Source organism: Triticum urartu, chromosome 4 (assembly GCF_003073215.2).
Source record: "Triticum urartu cultivar G1812 chromosome 4, Tu2.1, whole genome shotgun sequence".
Taxonomy (NCBI): Eukaryota; Viridiplantae; Streptophyta; class Magnoliopsida; order Poales; family Poaceae; genus Triticum; species Triticum urartu.
Window position 1 is genome coordinate 264,442,112 of NC_053025.1, and position 7,728 is coordinate 264,449,839.

Here is a 7,728-nt window from a genome sequence, read left to right on the forward strand (position 1 = left end):
ACTCTGTTTGCTCTTGTTGTTGTAAATATGTAAAGCCAGCATTCAAGTTTTCAGCAAAGATTATAAACTAACCATATTCACAATAGCGCTTAGGTCTCATGTTTACTCATATCAATGGCATAATCAACTAGCGAGCAATAATAATAAATCTCGGATGAAAACACTTTCTCAAAACAATCATAATATGATATAACAGGATGGTATCTTGCTAGCCCTTTCTGAGACCACAAAACATAAATGCAGAGCACCTTTAAAGATCAAGGACTGACTAGACATTGTAATTCATGGTAAAAGAGATCCACTCAAGTCATACTCAATGTAAACTAACAATAATGAATGCAAATGACAGTGGTGCTCTCCAACTGGTGCTTTTTAATAAGAGGAGGATGACTCAGCATAAAAGTAAATAGATAGGCCCTTCGCAAAGCGAAGCAGGGATTTGTAGAGGTGCCAGAGGTCGGTTTTGAAATAGAGATGAATAATATTTTGAGCGGTATACTTTCATTGTCAACATAACAACCAAGAGATGGCGATATCTTCCATGCTATTTACATTATAGGCGGTTCCCAAACAGAATGGTAAAGTTTATACTCCCCCTCCACCAACAAGCATCAATCCATGGCTTTCTCGAAACAACGAGTGCCTCCAACTAACAAGAGTCCCAGGGGGAGTTTTGTTTGCAATTATTTTGATTTGATTTGCATAAAGCATGGGACTGGGCATCCCGGTGACCAGCCATTTTCTCGTGAGTGAGGAGCGGAGTCCACTCCTCTTGATAATAACCTGCCTAACATGGAAGATACGGACAGACCTAGTTGATACATGAGCTATTCGAGCATACAAAACAAGATATTTATTTGAAGGTTTAGAGTTTGGCACATGCAAATTTACTTGGAACGGCAGGTAGATACCGTTTATAGGTAGGTATGGTGGCCTCATATGGAACAACTTTGGGGTTTATGGGATTGGATGCACAAGAAGTATTCCCGCTTAGTACAGGTGAAGGCTAGAAAAAGACTGGGAAGCGACCATCTAGAGAGCGACAGCAGTCATAAACATGCATTAAAATTAATCAACACCGAATGCAAGCATGAGTAGGATATAATGCACCATGAACATAAATATCATAGAGGCTATGTTGATTTTGTTTCAACTACGTGCGTAAACATGTGCCAAGTCAAGCCACTCGAATCGTTCAAAAGAGGATACCACCCTATCATACCACATCACAACCATTTTAATAGCATGTTGGCATGCAAGGTAAACCATTATAAGCTCCTAGCTAATTAAGCATGGCATAAGAAACTATGATCTCTAATTGTCATTTCAAACATGTTTATTCATAATAGGCTGAATCAGGAACGATGAACTAATCATATTTACAAAAACAAGAGAGGTCGAGTTCATACCAGTTTCTCCCATCTCAATCAGTCCATCATATATCGTCATAATTGCCTTTCACTTGCACGACCGAATTATGTGAATAATAATAATAGTGCGCGTGCATTGGACTAAGCTGGAATCTGCAAGCACTCAATAAACAGGAGAAGACAAGGCAATATGGGCTCTTTTGTCAGATCAACAATAATGCATATAAGAGCCACTTTAACAGTTTAATTAAGGTCTTCTCGTATCGACCCCCAAAGAAAAGAAAAGAAATAAAACCATTTACACGGGAAAGCTCCCAACAAGCAAAAGAAGAGCATGAAATATTTTTGGGTTTTCTTTTTAATTACTACTACAAGCATGGAAAGTAAACTAATTAAAAGCTACAAGTATTTTTTTGGTTTTTATTAAGGTTTATTAAACACACAAGAAGAAAGCATAAAAGGAAATAAACTAGCATGGGTATTACAATGAAAAAGTATGAGCACCGACATCTAGCAATGAGTGTGTGAACATGAATGTAATGTTGGTGGGAAATACGTACTCCCCCAAGCTTAGGCTTTTGGCCTAAGTTGGTCTATGGCCACGGTTGGCCTAGCGGATATCCATAGTAATAGTTGGGGTCGTACTGCGAAGAAGAAGACTCTGATTGCCACTGGTTGGCAATCATCTCCGGATCCCACTGGTAATTAGACTGACGTGGAGGATCAACTTGTGGTTCCGACTCTGGCTCTGTGGCTGATGCAGGGTTCCGATAGGCGTGAATAGCCTCCAACGGAACAAGGTACTTGCCTGCAGATAAATCAAACAAGGAAGGAGCAGGCAGGGTAATAGTCTCAGGATGATGTTTATCAAAGAACAATTTGTATTTGAGCTCATTTTCCCTATTCTTAACAATAAAATTGTGTGCTGCCATACTCTTATAATCTAAATAAACAGGAGGCATCAATTTTTCTTCCTTCTCATAATGCCTAATAGGTATGTTAAAATGTGCAGCTAAGCACGAGGCGGAGATGCCTCCAAAGATGGGGCCCTTAGTACGGTTAAGATTTAACCGCTTTGCAATAATAGCACCCATGCTGAATGTATCATCACGAAATAAGGCGTGGCGCAAATTAACAATATCGGGGGCACTCAGGTTTCCACAGTTTCCGCACCCAATTAAGCATCTACTAGCAAATATAGCAAAGTAACGTAGAACAGGAAAGTGTATGCTAGTAGTTCGTGCATCGGAAGCCTTCCTCGTTTCCCCTACAGTGATGGTATCAATAAACCCATCCACATCGCCGCGATGTGGTTCCTCTATGATGCCCTCGAAAGGGATCAAACAAACCCGACAAAAATCACGAAGTGACATCTCCTTATGCTCATCATATAAATAAAACTCCACTGTAGGTGGTGAGCTCCTAACATGGAAATGAAAGTTTTGCATCAAGATATTGGTGAGTAAGAGATACTGTTCACGCTAGTCATGGAGGAAGGCGGTGGGGCCTGCATTCTCAGCCAATTCATAGAAATCATCATAAATCCTGGCTGCTCTCAAGAAATCATCACAAGGCCATTCACAAGGCCGAACCTCCGTGATGCGAGGCATATTGTATTTGAGCCTCTTTGCTTCTTCATTTTGCTTTTCCTTCGAGCTTCGGCTCGATGAGCCCCTCAAAAATCTCTTCGTTATTTTCTGAAAAATTCTGAAAGTTTTAGTAACTTCAAATAAAAGTGAACCAAACTCAACAAAATTGATAGCAACTACTCCTACAAGTGCCTAGAGCCTATATCATGCATCAAAACTTCTTGGAACCACATAAATTTGACATGCAAGCTCAAGAACAGGGTCACCTAAGCAGCAAGAATATGCAATGAATAAAGCACTAGAACAAAAACTAATTGGACCATTGGAGGAGTCACATACCAAGGAACAATCCCCCAAAGCAGTTTTGTGAGAGGTGCTTTGAGCAAGGAGATCGAAAATCGCAACAAAATGAGCTAGAACTCGTGCTTGAGCTGGATAATGGTGTTTGTGGGAGGAAGAAGGAGTGTGTGGGTGTAGGAATAAGTGGAGGAAGGCCACCGTGGGCCCATGAGGTAGGGGGCGCACCCAGGGGGTAGGGCGCGCCCTCCACCCTTGTGGCCAGGAGGATGCCCCTCATGTTGTGTTCTCAGTGCCAAATATTCTCAAATATTCCAGAAAAAAATCGTATTTAAATTTCAGGGCATTTGGGGAACTTTTATTTTGGGGGTATTTTTATATTGCACGGATAATTCAGATAACAGACAGAAAATACTATTTTTATTTTATTTAATATAAATAACAGAAAGTAAAAGGAGGGTACAGAGAGTTGTGTTTTCTAAATTCATCCATCTCATGATCATCAAAAGGAATCCATTAACAAGGTTGATCAAGTCTTGTTAACAAACTCATTCCGAATAGCATGGAACTGGAGAATTTTCGAATAACACTAGGTTACCTCAACGGGGATATGCACATCCCCAACAATAAGAATATCATATTTCTTCTTGACAGTAGGAAGAGGAAATTCAAAACCTCCAAAAATAATCGATGGAATTTTTCCAATAGAATTGGTACTGTGGACTTGAGGTTGTTTCCTCGGAAAGTGTACCGTATGCTCATTACCATTAACATGAAAAGTGACATTGCCTTTGGTGCAATCAATAATAGCCCCTGAAGTATTCAAAAAGGGTCTTCCAAGAATAATAGACATACTATCGTCCTTGGGAATATCAAGAATAACAAAGTCCGTTAAAATAGTAACATTTGCTACCACAACAGGCACATCCTCACAAATACCGACAGTTATAGCAGTTGATTTATCAGCCATTTGCAAAGATATTTCAGTAGGTGTCAACTTATTCAAATCAAGACTATGATATAAAGAGAGAGGAATAACTGTAGGATCGAAAGTATGTCTAGAGGGGGGTGATTAGACTACTTGACCAAATAAAAACTTAACCTTTTCCCAATTTTAGTTCTTGGCAAATTTTAGCTATTTTAGGACAAGTCAAGCAATCATCACACAATTCAAGCAAGCATGCAAAGAGTATATTGGCAGAGGAAAGTAAAGCATGCAACTTGCAAGAATGTAAAGGGAAGGGTTTGGAGAATTCAAACGCAATTGGAGACACGGATGTTTTTCCCGTGGTTCGGATAGGTGGTGCTATCCTACATCCACGTTGATGGAGACTTCAACCCACAAAGGGTAACGGGTTGCGCGAGTCCACGGAGGGCTCCACCCACAAAGGGTAACGGTTGCGCGAGTCCACACAGGGCTCCACCCACGAAGGGTCCACGAAGAAGCAACCACCCACAAAGGGTCCACGAAGAAGCAACCTTGTCTATCCCACCATGGCCATCGCCCACACAGGACTTGCCTCACTAGCGGTAGATCTTCACGAAGTAGGCGATCTCCTTGCCCTTACAAACTCCTTGGTTCAACTCCACAATCTTGTCGGAGGCTCCCAAGTGACACCTAGCCAATCTAGGAGACACCACTCTCCAAGAAGTAACAAATGGTGTGTAGGTAATGAACTCCTTGCTCTTGTGCTTCAAATGATAGTCTCCCCAACACTCAACTCTCTCTCATAGGATTTGGATTTAGTGGAAAGAAGATTTGAGTGGAAAGCAACTTGGGAAGGCTAGAGATCAAGATTCATATGGTAGGAATGGAATATCTTGGTCTCAACACATGAGTAGGTGGTTCTCTCTCAGAACATATGAGTTGGAATGGTGTATGTGTTCTGATGGCTCTCTCTCGAATGAAGAGGAGGTGGAGGGGTATATATAGCCTCCACACAAAATCCAACCGTTACACACAGTTTTCCAATCTCGGTGGGACCGAATCAACAAACTCGGTCGGACCGAAAATGTAAACCTAGTGACCGTTAGAGATTTTCGGTGGGACTGACATGCAACTCGGTAGGACCGATATGGTTAGGGTTTGGGCATAACGTAATCTCGGTGAGACCGATTACACAAACTCGGTGAGACCGAATTTGGTAATTGCTAACCAGAGAGTTGGTTAGGCAAACTCGGTGGGACCGATTTGCTCTTTCGGTGAGACGGAAAAGTAACAAAAGGGAAACATAGAGTTTACATTGCAATCTCGGTGGGACCGATTCACTCTTTCGGTGAGACCGAAAAGTTACGGAAGGGAAACAGAGAGTTTGCAATCCCATCTCGGTGAGACCGAGATCCCTATCGGTAGAACCGAATTGCTATGGTTTGGCAGTGGCTTATGACAAGTGAAACTCGGTGGCGCCGGATATAAAGAATCGGTTGGACCGAGTTTGGCTTAGGTTTTCATATGTGGATATGGGAAAGTAGTTGAGGGTTTTGGAGCATATCACAAAGCACATGAAGCAAGAGGCTCATTAAGCAACACCTCATCCCTCCTTGATAGTATTGGCTTTTCCTAAAGACTCAATGTGATCTTGGATCACTAAAATATAAAATGAAGAGTCTTGAGCTTTTGAGCTTGAGCCAATCCTTTGTCCTTAGCATTTTGAGGGTTCCACTTTCACATCCATGCCATGACAATCATTGAGATTTCCTGAAATAATCATCTTGGAATAGCATTAGCTCAATGAGCTATATGTTGTTATGAATTACCAAAACCACCTAGGGATAGTTGCACTTTCAATCTCCCCCTTTTTGGTAATTGATGACAACATATAGATCAAAGCTTCGACAAATGATAATAAGCATGAAATATATCGTCGCTTTGAGAAGTATGTGATAAGTAAGAGCTCCCCCTAAGTTTGTGCATATTTAAAATTTGCTTTGGACTGCAAATGCACAAGGAGTTAGAGTCATGGGTTACTCTTCCATGTCACATACATCTTGGTGGAGCGCTTAAAATGATAAGAATGAAATACATGCACTCATCACCAAGAATAGTGAATGATCACATAAGATAGATAAGATAATAGCATTAAGCAAGCATTAAGTGTAGCTTATGATCAAACACATGATCATCAATGTCTCACAAGCAATGACATAGTATCTCAAGCACTCAAAAGCAAACAAGTTCGAAAAACCACCAAATAAAGCAAGAGAGAAAAAAACACTCTCTCTCTCTTGAAGCCTATGATCTATACATCTTCTCCCCCTTTGGCAACAAGTTACCAAAAAGTTCCTAGAAAATGCATAGTGCTAGATCGACGCTCAGGCTTGATCTTTTGGTGGTGGTGGAGTCCGGATCACTCCAAGGACGAAGGCTTCTGTAGATGCTGAAGTAGACGCTGGAGTTGGAGCTGAAGTAGATGCTGGAGCTGGTGGAACTGAAGCTGTAGCTGGTGCAGAAGTGGTGGCTCTTGTGTCACGGCAGACAACCTCGGACCTCGTGGCACTCTGGCAAAGGCATGAGTGGTAGTCCTGCCTCTCCTCTCCTGCATGTCATCCTGGAGCTGCTCCACTGCAGTCTGAATCTCTGTCATCTTGACATCCAAGTCATAGAACTTTTGTTCCATGATTCTCTCTAGGCTTGCCTGGTTTTGAGTTAGGGTGGCTAGTCCTTTCTCAATCCGCAGGGTGGATGCAATCAGGTAACCAAGCTGCTCTTGTTTAGTTTTCAAGAAATACTCAGATGCCTCCTCTTGAGTTGGCATCTTGGCAGCTTTCTCCTTCCTTGCCTTCTCCTTCTTTGCTTGTGCTTGGGCAGACGATGGCTCATTCTCAGTCATGACAACTTGATTGTCCTCAAAATCTGGACGGATGGGCAGGTGTTCCTTGTCCAATAAATATATGCCCGTGCCCATCTTAGATTTGATGAGCTCCTGAATTTGAGGTGCATATCCACAGCTCCTCTTCTGATATACTGCAGTCCTCTTGATAGTCTCTACTATGAGGCTCATGACCTTGAACTTCTGTGGCACATCAAAGACGTGAAGCAAGTTGATTGCATGGCCTCTGATCATCTTGTGATCTCCAGACTTGGGCAATAAGGTGTGCCTCAATATCTAATTGATGGTTGGCAGCCCTGACAGAAGATAATGCACTGAGCCAAATTTGAAAGTGTCAAGAGCTTCATTTGGAATTTCCTTGTAATGTTGGACATTGAGTTGTGGTCCATCTTCTTCTTGGCATAAATGTCCAAGTCATCTGCTTGCTCCTCTGGGGCATTGATCAACTTTGCCCATTCCTCAACAGTTGATTGGTACCTCGTACCTTCAGACATCCATGTGATCCTTCCATCTGGGTAGAAGTGTGCTGTGGAGTAGAATTGCATGATAAGCTCCTCGTTCCACTTTGTGAGCTTCTGCCCAACAAAGTCCGCAACTCCACACGCACTAAAGTTGTCATACACTCCAGGGTAGTGTTCCTCA